The sequence below is a fragment of the Delphinus delphis genome, chromosome 9, assembly GCF_949987515.2.
Source record: "Delphinus delphis chromosome 9, mDelDel1.2, whole genome shotgun sequence".
Lineage (NCBI taxonomy): Eukaryota > Metazoa > Chordata > Mammalia > Artiodactyla > Delphinidae > Delphinus > Delphinus delphis.
In genome coordinates this window covers 83340742-83358311 of record NC_082691.1, presented here as the reverse complement: position 1 = coordinate 83358311, position 17570 = coordinate 83340742, and the positions used below count along the sequence as shown (strand labels likewise).

The window sequence follows — 17570 nt, the reverse complement described above, 5'->3', positions numbered from 1 at the left end:
AAAAACTGTAAAAAAAAATACAAACACATGAAGGCTAAACAATACACTACTAAATAACCAAGAGATCACTGAAGAAATCAAAGAGGAAATCAAAAAACACCTAGAAACAAATGACAATGAAAACACGACGACCCAAAACCTATGGGACGCAGCAAAAGCACTTCTAAGAGGGAAGTTTATAGCAATACAATCCTACCTCAAGAAACAAGAAAAATGTCAAATACACAACCTAACCTCACACCTACAGCAATTAGAGAATAAAGAACAAAAAAACCCCAGGGGCTTCCCTGGTGGCGCAGTGGTTGAGAGTCCGCCTGCCAATGAAGGGGACACGGGTTCATGACCCGGTCCGGGAAGATCCCACGCGCCACAGAGCAGCTGGGCCCGTGAGCTGTGGCCACTGAGCCTGCGCGTCCGGAGCCTGTGCTCCGCAACGAGAGAGGCCACAACAGTGAGAGGCCCGCATACTGCAAAACAAAACAAAACAAAACAACCCCAAAGTTAGCAGAAGGAATGAAATCATAAAAATCAGATGAGAAATCAAAAGAAATGAAGGACACAATAGCAAAGATCGATAAAACTATAAGCTGGTTCTTTGAGAAGATAAACAAAATCGATAAACAATTAGCCAGACTCATCAAGGGAAAAAAAAGGAAAAGACTCAAATCAACAGAATTAGAAATGAAAAAGAAGTAACAACAGACACTGCAGAAATACAAAGGATCATGAGAGATTACTACAAGCAACTCTATGCCAATAAAATGGACAACCTGGAAGAAATGGAAAATACAAATAGACCAACCACAAGCACTGAAATTGAGACTGTGATTAAAAATCTTCCAACAAACAGAAGCCCAAGACCACGTGGCTTCATAGGCGAATTCTATCATTTAGAAAGAGCTAACACCTATCCTTCTCAAACTCTTCCAAAATATAGCAGAGGGAGAAACTCTCTCAAACTCATTCTACGAGGCCACCATCACCCTGATACCAAAAGCAGACAAAGATGTCACAAAGAAAGCTACAGGCCAATATCACTGATGAACATAGATGCAAAAATCCTCAACAAAATACTAGCAAATAGAATCCAACAGCACATTAAAAGGATCATACACCATGATCAAGTGGGGTTTATTCCAGGAATGCAAGGATTCTTCAATACATGCAAATCAATCAATGTGATACACCATATTTACAAAGTGAAGGAGAAAAACCATATGATCACCTCAATAGATGCAGAGAGAGCCTGAGAAAATTCAACACCATTTATGATAAAAACCCTCCAGAAAGTAGGCATAGAGGGAACTTACCTCAACATAATAAAGGCCATATATGACAAACCCACAGCCAACAGTGCTCTCAAGGGAGAAAAACTGAAACCATTTCCTCTAAAATCAGGAACAAGACAAGGTTGCCCACTCTCACCACTATTATTCTACATAGTTTTGGAAGCCCTAGCCACAGCAATCAGAGAAGAAAAAGAAACAAAAGGAATCCAAATTGGAAAAGAAGAAGTAAAGCTGTCACTGTTTGCAGATGACATGATAGTATACATAGAAAATCCTACAGACTCTACCAGGAAACTACTAGAGCTAATCAATGGATTTGGTAAAGTAGCAGGATACAAAATTAACACACAGAAATCTCTTGCATTCCTATACACTAATGATGAAAAATCTGAAAGAGAAATACAGGAAACACTCCCACTTACCACTGCAACAAAAAGAATAAAATATCTAGGAATAAACCTACCTAAGGAGACAAAAGACCTGTATGTAGAAAACTATAAGACAATGATGAAAGAAACTGAAGAAGATACAAACAGGTGGGGAGATATACCATGTTCTTGGATGGGAAGAATCAACACTGTGAAAATGACTATACTATGCAATCTATAGTATACAATGCAAACCCTATCAAACTGCCAATGGCATTTTTCACAGAACTAGAACAAAAAATTTCACAATTTCTATGGAAACACAAAAGATCCTGAATAGCCAAAGCAATCTTGAGAAAGAAAAACGGAGCTGGAGGAATCAGGCTCCCTGACTTCAGACTATAGTACAAAGCTACAATAATCAAGACAGTATAGTACTGGCACAAAAACAGAAATACAGATCAATGGAACACAATAGGAAGCCCAGAGATAAACACACGCACATATGGTCACCTTATCTTTGATAAAGGAGGCAAGAATATACAATAGAGAAAAGACAGCCTCTTCAATAAGTGGTGCTGGGAAAAGTGGACAGCTAAATGCCAAAGAATGAAATTAGAACACTCCCTAACACCACACACAAAAATAAACTCAAAATGGATTAAAGACCTAAATGTAAGGCCAGATACTATCAAACTCTTAGAGGAAAACATAGGCAGAACACTCTATGACATAAATCACAGCAAGATCCTTTTTGACCCACCTCCTAGAAAAATGGAAATAAAAACAAAAATGAACAAATGGGACCTAATGAAACTCAAAAGCTTTTGCACAGCAAAGGGAACCATAAACAGGACGAAAAGACAACCCTCAGTATGGGAGAAAATACTTGCAAACAAAGCAACTGACAAAGGATTAATCTCCAAAGTTTACAAGCAGCTCATGCAGCTCAGTATCAAAAAAACAAAGAACCCAATTGAAAAATGGGCAGAAAACCTAAACAGACATTTCTCCAAAGAAGATATACAGATTGTCAACAGACATATGAAAGGATGCTCAACAGCACTAATCATCAGAGAAATACAAATCAAAACTACAATGAGGTATCACCTCACACCAGTCAGAATGGCCATCATCAAAATATCTACAAACAATAAATGCTGGAGAGGGTGTGAAGAAAAGTGAACACTCTTGCACTGTTGGTGGGAATGTAATTTGATACAGCCACTATGGAGAACAGTATGGAGGTTCCTTAAAAAACTAAAAACAGACTACCATAAGACCCAGCAACCTCACTACTGGGCATATACCCTAAGAAAACCATAATTCAAAAAGAGTCATGTATCACAATGTTCACTGCAGCTCTATTTACAATAGTCAGGAAATGGAAGCAACCTAAGTGTCCATCGACAGATGAATGGATAAAGAAGATGTGGCACATATATACAATGGAATATTACTCAGCAATTAAAAGAAATGAAATTGAGTTATCTGTAGTGAGGGGGATGAACCTAGAGTCTGTCATACAAAGTGAAGTAAGTCAGAAAGAGAAAAACAAATACTGTATGCTAACACATACATATGGAATCTGAAAAACAAAAAATGGTTCTGAAGAACCTAGGGGCAGGACCGGAATAAAGACGCAGACGTAGAGAATGGACTTGAGGACACGGGGAGGGGGAGAGGTAAGCTGGGACGAAGTGAGAGAGTGGCATGGACATATGCACACTACCAAATGTAAGATAGATAGCTAGTGGGAAGCAGCTGCATAGCACAGGGAGAGCAGCTCGGTGCTTTGTGACCACGTAGAGGGCTGGGATAGGGAGGGTGGGTGGCAGATGCAAGAGGGAGGGGATATGGGGATATATGTATACGTATAGCTGATTCACTTTGTTATACAGCAGGAACTAACACAACATTGTAAAGCAATTATACTCCAATAAAGATGTTAAAAAAAATAAGCCCCCCAACACACACACACACACACACGAGAAAAACTTAAGACAATGTTATTGGTTTCCTAGCAAAGAAAAACATCTAGAAAAAATACCTAAAAGATAAAAGATATGTTATCTAATTTAAATGTCTGCCTATTTTATACAATAGTTTGTCAAAAATATCCTACGTTTCCATACTGGCTTTCCTCAAATGTCTTCACAATGTCTGTTTCAGCGAATGAAACAACAAAAAGGATTTAGTTTCTTGATTTGACTTTGAAAATCTTTAGGAGAAAATAAAAAAAGATGCACTGCTTTATCCATATATGTCCTTTCTAAAAATGACACCTCCATGTATTTCTTTTTTTAAAGTTAAGAACATGTTATATAAAACAACCAAAAAATGTTTCAAATTATGTCTTCCTGGCTGTTTAAAAATTAAATTTAAAAATTCTGTAAGGAAAAGTATCTTTGCCTCGCCATAGGTACACATCAATGCAAAGAGGAATCTCTGCAAGAAAAGGAAGAAACAAGAACCGAAAAAACATCAACCTGGACACACAGGGGTGGAGGACAGGGATAATGACTTGGGAGTCAAGGAAGAAACGATCAAATCCAAATGCCAATTCCAGGAAGGTAGACCATCCAAGGAAAACACACTTCCCACAGATTTGGAAGCAGGTCCCAGTGTCATCCAAACAGTTATTCTTTTCTTAGTGAGTACAATGTGCAAGCACTCCACAAGGTCTTGTGCTTGGGGCAGCATCAAGCTGACATATTACCAGAGCACCTAGCAAGGACACACACAGCCTGGCCCACTGACTACAATCCCCCAGGGAAGGGCAATCCAGACTAAAAGCACTGACCAACAGTTTCTTCCTCATCCATGTTTTCCCTTTTCCAGAAACAAGGGAAGTAACAGTTAAAGCAGGCAGACAATTTAAAATGTATCACAACATCATCTAGCCTGTCAAATTTTGTGTTCATCCGTGATGGCCCAAGGAGAAACTAGAACTGCCAAGCAAACCAAGTGGACCTTGTTCAGAGAGAAGCTGATGCTTCGTCAGCTTTGGTCATGGACCAAGTTCCATGCTGGTGGAAGAACAGAAACAAGAAAAGATGACATTCAGCACATCCCTTTTTTTCCTCTTAAGGCCAGAAAGGTCCCAGGGATCCAGGGCAATGGCCAAGTCAGACAGTACGGCAGATGGGTTGTGTGTATTGGAAAATGAGAGCTACTACAGGCTTGGAATTTTGAAGCTGTTCGTGTTGCAGGTCTGAGCACCTTTGAGGAGGGGGATGGTAAATGCAAGGTGGAAGGAGGGGAGGGAAAAGGAAGGAAAACCACCAGAAGGTTACAGAGACGGAAGGAAAGGAATGGGGAGTATGTGTTGGTACAGGAGGAGATATTAAAGACTATCAATACCACGTTCACTCTCTGAACAGCAAGAGAGACGTCATAAATCTACCTAGACTTAGTGATCTTATAACCATTTTCCCTTCGGGAAGCTATGATGAGCAACCACCAAAGCAGAAGCATGGAAGAGCGGCAACACGACTCATCTTTGTCTCTCATCTTCAAAGACTCTCCCATGCTGGGGAGCTCAAACCACACACAGCTTTTCTTCCACACAGCTGGCAGCACCACTGGCAATGGGAGAAACTAGTAGAAAACGTGAAAAGGCTCCAGGCTGCCTCAGAGTCAGTCACTGTGACGCACTGGGTTTCCCAAGCCATTATTTCAAAATGTAGCCAACTGATGAGTGATGGAGGGAAACAAAACACCAGCCCCCCAGTGGGAGAAAATCATTTGACGACAGAGGTCCCAGAAAACGGAGAAAAAAGGTCCTTGCCCCAATGGGAAACTTGACTGTGACCACAACCATACAGTTTAAACTTTAAATTTCAGTTGAAAAGATATACAAGATACTGTGACCATAACTCAGTGACATAAGTATAGCAGGAAAAGAATGAATGCTTTCTCTTGGGGAGGTAGGAGTCTGGCTGGTAAAAGATAATTAAAGCCACACCATAAAGGTGGTGCAGATTTATCTTCAACACATGCGAACATAACCCTCAAATCTTGTGTTTTGGCTACCACAGGTAACCCCATTCATTGTTATTTAAAATAAATCTTTGGTGTCAAAAGATTACACTTTCAGAACTATAAAAGGATCAGGTAGATCAATTCAGCAAAAACAGGGCAAAAAAATGTTCACTCCCCTTTAACCGACAAGGAAATTAAGGAAATATAATAAAATAAAAGGAACCATCATCCAAGGTCATGGAGTTAGGTGAACAAGGACTAGATGTACTTCATACTTCAGGTCCCTTGGTTCCAGGAACCCAAGTTTTCCCACCTCCATCCCAGGCAAGGGGAATCGACCTGCCCTCCCCAGGGTGACTACCAGGAAAACTACACAGTGATCGGTAGATGACTGTTACGTCAGAGAGTCTGGTCAGAGATACCAGGATGACCTTTCTGGATTCTTTAAGATCTTACAAAAATAGATTCCTTTGTAATTTACGAGTGAAGAAAATAAGGCAGATTGGAAGAAATAAACTCATCCCAAGTGTAAGAATTTGAACATACACAATATTCAGCTGCATATCTTCTAGCCTCTGAGGTCACAGAAATGTCCTACCTCTTCATTATAATGTGGGCTGACAATTGTGGACAATGCTACAGGTCTGCATTTGAGGTGCTAGTTTCTATTTCCATCCTAGGAACTTACAAGGTTCCATCCTTTGTGCCCTGCCCAAAAGTTATTCCTAATGCAGCTGTCTGCTTCCATGCCCTCCCTATCCTGGCACACCTGAGGAGTCACAGCTATCAAAATAACACACCCCTTTTGCAAATGAAGAAACAGAGGCGACATGAATGCACAGACCATACAGTTAGGGATGCATCTCTCAGCTCTTAAGATTCACTAGGAAAGTTAAGAAGCTTCCCCAGCTCACACCAACGGCCTGAGGCAATATTTCACCAAAATGTTCAACCAATTTCTAATTAGGGCCCAGGTCACTCCGCCTTACATTCCCTCCCCCTCCCTCTTTTTTGGATAAAGGGGTGTCAGAGATTTACAGGCTGCAGAAACTGGGCCTCGTGAGGGGAAAATCTGATGCTTAACGGGCCTCTCCTGTCCAGTCCCCCCGGCCCAACCCTCGCATCGAACTCTAGTCTGACAGGCTCTGAGGAGCTGGGCTCAGCAGCAACCCGCCAGGCTAAAAGGTACCCGACACACCGCAGAAATGGCCAAGCGGAGCCAGTTAGGGACTTATTTACTTCCAGTACATTTGGACTATTGTTGGAGAAGACAGACATTATGAAGCCCAGGTCCCAGAGAATGGGAACGTCAGGGAGCAGTCAGGGGCCATCAAGCGTCTGTCACTTAGAGGTTTAAAATCATAATGAATGATCCAAGTGAAAAATATTAACTTACTGCCTACTAGTTGGGTAAATCCCTCTGTCAAAAATCATTTTTCAAGAGAACAAATTATAAATGCTGCACATTTTCAAAAATACGCAGAAACAGCCCCAAAGTTGACCTCCCGCACTAAGGAGTGGCGCTTGGGCTGCCTCCCGAAGAGCCCACAGGGAGGGCGGCCTCGCAGGCATCCAGCACACTGCCAGCAGGGGAGCGATTAGTTCATAACCATAACTCATATCCAGAAAAACAAAAACATCCTTATTCTACCTGTTTTTTTTTTTTTGTGGTACGCGGGCCTCTCACTGTTGTGGCCTCTCCCGTTGCAGAGCACAGGCTCTGGACACGCATGCTCAGCGGCCATGGCTCACGGGCCCAGCTGCTCCATGGCATGTGGGATCCTCCTGGACCGGGGCACGAACCCGTGTCCCCTGCATCGGCAGGCGGACTCTCAACCACTGCGCCACCAGGGAAGCCCTCTACCTGTTTTTAAGGTCTTGCTTTTTATTTGTCAGACAGAGCTATGCCTGAAGTCTCGTTGAAGTGGGGCTCGAGGTCTATATTGTACGAGGAAATTAAAGAAGACAGGTGACAGGAAAACCATCTGTCCAGCTTAGAGCTACGCCATGAGCTTTCTACATCCCTTCTCTGTATTCAAAGACTTCCAATCTTTCTTAAGAACGGCCAGATAGAGGACAAATCCCACTACCTCTGTAAAGACTTATTGGGGGATCCTAATCTGATTCCTGACATCAGGAGCTGAGAGCTGAAGAAAGGGTCAGACAGGCTCTTTGCCCCATAGAGGGTGAGGGAGGTCAGACCTGGGAACAGATACTCCAGAAATGGGCACAGGGGAGTAATAGGACAGACAGCCCCCGACTTTACATGGGGAGCCAGCCAGGAATAAGGAACCGTGCTAAGATTCTTACAGAAAAAGAAGTGTGAAAGCAAGAAGCTGTGAAAGGGCTTGGCATGTCGACACAAGGGTGAGAAGTTATTTGTGACGTATCATATGGAGGGTAGAGTAGGAAGTAAGACTGGAAATGGAAACATCCCTAAATGACATTATGCTATTTTATATACAACCGGCTTTCCTTTACCTTCATTTAAGGAGTCAGATGCTTTTCTGCAGCCATCTGGGTGTCCCCAGAGTCTGTGAGATGACCATGACTGTGCATATAGAAAGCGATTCTGACAGCAACATGAAAGATGGCAGAGACTAGAAGGAGAACTACTTAAGATGCAGTTGCAGTGATTGAGAGATAAGGAGCATACAGACCAGTAGCCATGGGTAATACTGTGAAAAGGAAGATTTGGAAGTGATAACTATAGCAGAATCAGATGAAATTGGGATGGGGAGACTGCTGATACTAAAGTTTGGGATAACAGGTGGGTGGTGACATTATTTAAGACCAACAACAAAGGTAGCCTAGCCAAGGCAGTTTGTGAGCAGGGAAGAAAATCGTATGGAAGGCAAGAACTACATTTTAGACATAATAGATGACAGCTATCTACTGGCATCTGTATTTGGGTATCTAGTATTCAGCAGCTGGAAACTGATCTTAAGGCAGAGAAAGAAATCAGGGGTGGAAATATTCATATATGAGAGACAGCTGAAGCCATTAAGTGCAGAAGGTCACACAGCAGGTGTGACCTCTCGTCTCTGAAAGACAACTATGATCTGTACAATTCACATTAATATTAATCCAATCCTGCCAAGAGACATGTTTCTTATCTCAGTTATTCAAATCTGTTCTTATTCAACTTCACACATTTTGATGTAATCTTATCGCAGTTAGACTGTAGGCAACTTGTGACAGAGATGATATTTTATTCATATTTTTCCTCCAAAAAGGTACCCAACCACCATGTGCCTTTTCTAAACTATTAGTTCCATGAGAACAGGTGTTCGTAAGGCTCAATCCCCAATGTCTTGAACAAGGTGTGGTATGGAGTAGTTGCTCAAGAAATAGTTCCTGAATAATAAAAATGAGTTGACTTCCCCAGGCTGCCACTTCCGGCCTTCTCCTAGGGACTGCCTCCAAAAGGATAAACCTACTCAACCTTTGTCTTCAGAAGAGGACCACCTGCTCATCAGCCCAGCCCAATCACTTTTTGCAGTCAGGAGAGGTGGGAAGGCAAAGTTGCAGCAAAGTTTTCTCATCCAAAATGACCAGATTAAAGACAAAACCTGAGATTCCTGTAGTTACAGAAGAACACTCATGCACAGCTCCCCATAGCACACACCCTGAGCAGGCGACATGTTACACATGGTGCTTATTATTCCTAATGTCCTATTTATCAGCCTTAAATGGGATGAGCATCGTTCATCAAAAGCTCCTACCAGGAATGATTTCTCCTAGGCTGAGCCACATTTCAAACACTAATGATCGAAGTCCAAGTGATGGAGGCCCCGTGACTGTGGCAGCCCTCTTAAGTGGACATCAGCACTCATCCTTCAAGGAAGGGAAACAGGACAGAAGCCCGAGGGTGAGCCTACCGACAACACTAGAAATGTGCTCTCAAGTATTAATTACTCTATACCAATTATCAGCTGGTCTGAAGATGGGATGGCATTAAAGCCCAGTAGGAGTAACGACGGAAAGAATAAACACAAATACCGAAAGACAAGACAGTCTTGTACAAAACTGAAGAACGAGAACTCCAGCCAAGAGTCAACTGGCAAGATAGACAAAGAAGCTAACCTGGGCTTCCCTGGTGGTGCAGTGGTTAAGAATCCGCCTGCCAATGCAGGGGACACGGGTTCGAGCCCTGGTTCGGGAAGATCCCACATGCCGTGGAGCAACTAAGCCCGTGCGCCACAACTACTGAGCCTGAGCTCTAGAGCCTGCGAGCCACAACTACAAGCCCGTGTGCCGCAACTACTGAAGCCTACACGCCCAGAACCCATGCTCCACAACAAGAGAAGCCACCTCAAGAAGAAGCCCGCGCACCGCAACAAAGAGTAGCCCCCGCTTGCTGCAATTAGAGAAAGACTGCATGCAGCAACGAAGACCCAATGCAGCCATAAATAAATAAATAAATAAATTTTAAAAATTAAAAAAAAAGAGAAGCTAACCTACATTTCCGCTGCTTTACTTTCCTAGGGTTGCTGTAACCCAAGCACCACAAACTGGTTGGCTTACAACAGAAATTTACTCTAATGACTTCGGAAGCCTCAAGTCTGACTTCAAGATGTACACAGGGCCGATGCACCGTCTGAAGGCTCTAGGGAAGAATCCTTCCTCGCCTCTTCCTAGCTACTGGTGGCTCTTGGCCATCTCCTTGGCATTCCATGCCGCAGCTGCGTCACTTCAATCTCCATCTCCACTGTCACGTGTCCTTCCTTCTCTGTCTGTGTCCTACCCTCTTCTAAGGAAGGCACAGGTCTTTGGGTTCAGACCCCACCCTAATCCAGTAGGATTTCATTTTAACCCATTACATCTGTGAAGACCCTATTTCCAGATAAGGTCACCTTCTGAGGTTCTAAAAGGACATGAATTCTGAGGGGACACTATTCATCCCGCTACACCCATCATTATGAAAACACCAGGAAAGACCATCCAAGCCAGCAATCCTCATGGGGTAGAATTGCAGCTCTTTAGGAATACCTGAAATTTGCCAGAGAAAAGATAACTGGTAAGTGAAAGCAAAATGGCAATTCCACATATCAACAAAAGAACTCGATTCAGTAAGAACCAAAAGTTTCGCTCAGATTTTAAACGCATGAAAACAAGGACCACATAGCCTTTGAGCTCACAACCGCATGGCCTTAATTATGAAGCTGCAGCCCTAAGACACCACTTCAGTCGCCCAGCTGTAAAGAATTGGAGGGGACTTCCCTGGTAGTCCAGTGGTTAAGACCCTGCCTTCCAATGCAGGGGGTGCAGGTTCGATTCCTGGTCGGGGAGCTAAGATCCCACATGCCTCCTGGCCAAAAAACCAAAACATACAAAAAAGAAGCAATATTGTAACAAATTCAATAAAGACTTTATAAATGGTCCACATCAAGAAAGTCTTAAAAAAATAAAGAATTGGAGGAATTTCCACCTTAGAACCAAGAGACAATTGTGCATACTACCTTCTTGTACACCCACACGTTGTTCATGCCCTTGGGAAAGAAATACTCAAGCAACCGGAAATATGAGCCTCACTTTTTGGACACAGCAAAAGCAGAGGCCACAGAAAGAAACCCTTAAGAGCCTGTGCCTAAAAATTGGACTCACTACTTCTGAATGATGTCTTATTTTGCAAAAACACCAAACCCTTTTTCTTACTAGCAAAGTTATATGTGCTAACCCTATATAGACCCTTGTAAGATGAAACTACCGAATAAAAAAATATTGTGAGAAAAGATAGCAGGAGCTGGGTTTCCTTCCCAACTGAGCACATCTGGACAGTCTCACTTTACTCTCGTCCACACTGTAAGATATTCTATACACTATCATTGAGCCTAAGCTCAGAAGAATCTATTTGCTGTAAACCAGGAGGTATAGGAAGTTGGAAGATTTGCAATTCAGCACATTTTATAGGGTTTTTGGCACATAAGGGTTATTTTTAAAGCAGGAAAAAAAGCCTGTTCTCTCCCTACCCCCAAACACAGCTGAGCTGATTCAGCACAAATCTCCCCCTAAAATAAAATCCCAATTTGCAGAGAACAGGCATGGAAAGTTCCAGCCCCAAGGACGGCATTTCAGAATCCTCGTTGAAAAGATCAGGAGTGGGTGGCTTCACCACCCACTGACCAAAGACAAGCTGACCAAAAATCAGTTATAAATGTAAGGGCTTCACCAGAGCCTACGAGCGACTTGGGAGTCCAGGGAAGAGAAGTCTTTAAACAACGTGATGCCCAGTAGTAACCAAAGACAGGAGATCCTGAGGGTTCTGGTAGCTAATAAATCATTTCCCATGGGTGAGCATACAGAAGACATTTCCAGGAATGCAGTTTAAAGTTCCAGTTTCTTCATTTAACTAAGAGGTCCTTTCTGAAGAAGGCATTACAATATACACCATACAAATACCACATTTCGCCAAAGAGCTATATGCTCAGCTCAGCACCCTGATGGTCCCTAAAGCACAGAGGTACTCTGCATAATCTGCAGATAAAAAAACCAAAAACCCATCAAGAAGAGCTCTTAAGTGGCAGCAGGGCGAGCGCTACCTTGCTGAGAACAAGCCTCCAGAAACAGGCCATGCTACTGTCATTTCTGCTAATTACCTTCACCAGACAAGGGAGTTGATGAGTCAAGCCAAAGGGTCGAGGGCATCTACAATGACCCTTGTCTCCAGTACACACTGACACACTCCTGGCCCGTCTAAGTGGGAGAAGTCTTACTTGGAAAAGGCATGGTCAGAAAATACAAGCCATTCAAAATATCACTCGATTTGGTGAATACCTTCAAGCCATTTATTCAAAAAATTTACAGCCACATTGATGGTAACAGCTGGCACTGAGAAAGCAAGGACAAGCAACCTCCCATAAACCTGTCGATTTAAATCACAATGCATTCACAACCTTAGGGCCTGTTTTGATCATTAATGTAAAGGACTTTTCCATAGCGTGAGTGTATCACGTTAATATGAAGTGGAAAATGTGGAGATGACAAAGGAAATGTTTACAAAAACCAAACTAAAATACATTAGAGGTAATTAAGAACAAGAATCCCCAGACTGCCAGCTTTGTACTTAACACAGCGTATTAAGTAACACATGGCAAAAGTATTTTGAAGCAACAGGATAGCCGTGTGACATAGCCCGTGAGAAGAGTGAAAGAATCCTCCTCAGAAAAGCTCCATGACCTTGAAGAGCTCTCACCGGCTGAGTGGAGCACGGCTTCGGCTTCGGAAGGCTACACCGGGTATCTTCAGGGACCAGTCCTCAACCTGTGCTCCTCAACCTGGGCGCGGCCCTGGCCCAAGATAAAAAAGTGACCTGTCCTTCCCCTTCTCCCAGAAGCCTCACCTCTGCCGAGAGATTGAAGAGAAAGGACCATCAAGCTCCACGCTTGCTTAGCACAGGTACTATGACCTCACATTGTCTGCGTAACTGAAGAACATGTAATCTGACACTGGTTTCTCTGAAGAACAATCTGATGAAACATCACTTCACCGGGACATCTCAAAGACTAATGAGATAATGTCTAGAGGGCTGAAGGCAATCAGAGGGCTGATCCACGGTGCTCTTACTACCTGCGGCTATCTGTAGACGAGGACGATGTGGCTGAAGAGGATCAACTTCTCACAGCAGGTAGAGTACATGTTATACACAAGAACTGGCGTATCCCAAAAAGCACCGTGACCCTGGCTATCTACCCATGATTCAGTACATACAACAGGAAAGTGGGCCTTTCCAGATGCCTTTAAATTCAAAATCATGATTAAAAGCATAGACATCTGGGGTAAGATACCTAATTCCTATGAGTTTCAGTTTCTATGCCTATGAAAATAGAAACGATACATACATCTTTCAGGGTGGAGGTGAAAATTAAGTAAAGTGAAAACAAAATTCAGTATTTTTCCATCAAGAAACAACTCAATAAATGACAGCTCTACTCTTTAGAATGAGCATTATATGAAGTGCCTTAAAAAACAGAAGTCTTTAGGTCATGCTACATATTGGAATAGCATGAAAATCACACATAGGCAGCCACCACCAAAGAACAAATGAGCCCTATCTTCCACAGCTGATTTAGACATTCAGAATATTTTATCCCATAGAAACAAGGCTGTTAACAGTGGTTGGGTTGCCGGCCTGGTTCATAAAGGCACATTAACCTAGAACAGAGATAGTATCATTTACATACAATACCAACCATTCTAGACAGATCAGGTTTACCATGAGTTCAGTTTTGAACCTGCTGGAACTGTAAATCCGGTACACATGGAAATCATTTCCACCCACCCCAAAGAGCCCCACGTCCCCAAAGGTACAACCCTCAAGTAAAACAGGTTTCCAAAAAAGAACAATCTAAAACAATATGAATTAGAAATAATTCCCTAATTCATAGCCCAATAACTTCCCAAATGTCTGCATTTATCAAGAAAATTACCAATTTTTAGTGCCTAAAGAGTCAACGTAGTTTACGGAACAAATTTTAATGGCATAAAAATCAAACAAAGTCAGCCGTTGATTTACAAATGAGCCTCATCCCCCAAATTTACTTATATCAACAGAAACAGTGACAAAACCTTTAGGGAACAGACGAATTGGGGGATAGAGTTTCTGGAGATAGATGCTCGTCCAGGCTCTCCTATCTATTGCCAGGGCTGAAGCTTCATCGCTTCTTGCAATTTCATCTCATCGACCATTTTTGACCCTTCAATTGTCCAAACAAGTTACAACTTTGAACACAATGGTTCCCATGGTGATAGAAATTTTGCAATCAAGGGACAGGAGTTACAGTGATTCATATGTCATTTATAAATGCTGTATTAAACAGATTAAAAAATATTTAGAGATTTTATGAAATAGCTGGAGAAAATTCCCAGTGAAGATCCCAGCTATTATTACCTTATTCCACTGAGAGCAAAATGACTTAGGCACACAAACTCTTGCTTTCCTTGGGCTGACCGTCTCTAAACATTAAGAAAAAAAATGTACACAGAGAAAGAAACTACTCCTGCTATCAGAAGAGGACCTTAGCTCTGGTTCTCTTAGGAGGGCATCTCACCATTTTATACTCACTAAGGATGCCATTCTGGAAAATGAAGGGACATGTCGAAGTTACCAAGGATTCCATGCGTCCACTACACTGGGACCATGAAGAAACCCAGAAGAAATTAGCAAGACAGTTCTCTCCTCCATGCATATTCCTTAGTCATATTTTAGTGAAAGCACAGATGGAAGATGGTAAACAAGGGATGGGGAGGGCATTCTACCAGGCAGTATAGCAATGCAGACAGCTTCTGAAACACTTCCAGGATACGCACATAACCCACCTCTCCCTTAAACCAGATAACACACACACACACACACAAATATACACTCCAATACAAGCAGATACACATTTTGTGGAAGCTGGAACCAGGTGACACCCAAATCTGCACAAGGGGTTGATGGCAGTCAAATTAGTTGCGCACTGATTCACATATCTTGACCTCAGACCTGAGAAAGTCATGCAATGCTAGATTCTAAACGAAAGCAGTATTATTAAACAAAACCAAACCACATAATGCAACAGGCACCTGGAAAAACATGAATGACTAGTATTATCCTGGATTCTCATCCATGAGAGAGGAAAGGCAAATAATATTCCCAGTTCACAAATGCTAAAACCAAGGCTCAGAGAGGTGCCTGGTTACTTTAAGGCATTTAGCCAGAATTAAATCTCAGGAGTGAACCAAAGTGAATTTCCATAACTGAAATGGAGGCCACTGGATCTAACAAAGCACCTCACCACTTTACCTTCAATCCCAATGCTCTACAGTCTAGAAGCCCCTCCAAACTTCTTATTATAGACTCTCTGGGATGGTCAAATAATAGTCTGGGCAGAGAAGATGATTTTTACCTCCATTATCTTGTTTAAGCTGTGACAGGCTGTACTAATCAGCTTTCGTGCACAGGCACACACAGGCACACATGCTCTCTCTCGGTGCCTCTTAATCACCATGTGCTGCACTGAACAGCTGCAGAGGTCTGAAGGGAATTGGCAGAAATGCGTGATGATGTGCTAGCCACCCCCCTGAGGCAGCCACTGCCCTGTCTGCTCCCAGACTCCAAAGCACATGGGTGTTCGCTGTCACAACTGATGGGCCCAGAAGACAGGCAAGTGGTTTCAGGTGGTGAGTCAGGAAAAGCAGTTTGCATCAGGAATGTTCCAGCCCAGCAGAGCTTAGCTGCATCCTTCTCCCTAGGCAGGGATACAGTATTCATCGTTTACACAGTGTCACCGTGGGGGACAAAACTTGGGCTCAGCACAAATAGAATCCAATCAACTCTGATGCAGAGGAAACAGTAAATGAGTTTTCTCGCACCAAGAAGGAGCCTAATTGCTTAAGAATTGCCGCCATATCTGACACTGGAGATCAGTTCTTTTATCCTGAGACAGAGGACTTTACAAAGGCCCAGCAGGCACATAGTGTTTGAAAGCAGAGGCCTGGGCTAACTTTCTAGAACCACTCAGCAGCTGCTACCCTGAGCTGTGATCTCTGCTCCTAGGGACGAAGCACAATCAGGGAAGGGCAATATTCAAACAAACCAGGTGGAAGCCAGAATACGCACCACACAACTGGCTGTGCACGAAGCAAATATGCGCGGCCACTCCTTTCAGTGTGGTTTTGGATGGATTTCAATAGAAATGAACACGTGCAGGGGGAATTCCTTGCTTGTCTCTATGCCATTGTTTATGAGTCAGTAAATTAGTGATATGGTATCAACTTGGTGAAACAGACGTCAGACATTCAATCAGATAACAAGAGATCTAGAAATTGAAAGAGGCTGAAAGCCATCATTTGCACTACACTTCATGAATGAATACAGCATTCTGTCAATGTTTTATACAATGACAAACGAGCCTATTTTCTCAAGGAATCTGAGGAGATAAATACTTGTTTTAGGGAATCCAGTTTGGTTTCTCTACCTCAAAATCAGCAATTTCATCTTTTGCCCAGCTTCAAAATCTCTTGCAATAATTTATCATTCTAGTAACTACGGTACTTTGACAAACCTCTCACAACTCCAAGCGTTTAGAAACCTGCATGTAGGTAAAGAATGCTAATATGGCTTCAACATGTCGAGGTCAGACTTAGAACCAAATGGCCTTACCTTTCTGAACCTATAATAAAAGTTGGCCCAAAACATAACATTTCCTGGAAGAATCCCCACCGACGGAAAGTAAGGAGAACACAAATCAGTCTTTCTCTGAACAGATTTCCCTCAATTACCGCAGGAATTATTCTATTCGTTTCCTCTGTTTACCCAAGACACAAAGAAATGTCCGGGATATGCAGGTTGGGGAGGTCAGGGAAAATCAGTGGAAGATCAGAGGCTCATTATCAGCTTCCCAGAACAACAAGTTCTGCAGCAGGTCATAGAACATTCTGCTCTAAGAACACAAGGAAATGCCCTCTGAGGGCCTCTGAGCCGCTGCACTACACCAGAAAGTCTCCCAACGAACCACCAGGAAACCACACCCTCTTTCATAAAAGGCAGGCTCCTATTCCAGAAGCCCTCTTCTCCTCAGAAACAGGGGAGTCAGAAAAAAAGCAGCCACTTTCTTTCATTAGCAAATCCCAAATCCCACAGCCCCAAGTGGCTGGAGAGAAGCAGAGAGCTACTCTGCTTTAATGGAAGTGGATGGAGCTCAGGGCAATATGCAATTACTGAGACTGGAATTGAGCCTGGACCCTGGAAAGAACATGCCGTGAGAGCCCTGGAAATCACACTGTGGTCAGGGCCCCAATTTTAAACTTCTCCCAAGGGATGCCACTTCCTGAGACAGAGGCACGCCTCTCTTCATATCAAAGTAATACTACTTAACTTGGTGGAGGAGAGTCATTTGCTGGTCTCTGGGATTTCATCACAAGAGCCCAGATTAAAACAACACCTAAC

At 42.8% G+C, this 17570-nt stretch overlaps 1 protein-coding gene across 1 annotated transcript in view; it reads right to left on the bottom strand.

Annotated features, from left to right (window-relative positions):
* SND1 (staphylococcal nuclease and tudor domain containing 1) overlaps positions 1-17570 on the bottom strand; it is a 417946-nt gene that overhangs the window by 244446 nt on the left and 155930 nt on the right. The gene's annotated exons all lie outside the window — the stretch shown is intronic.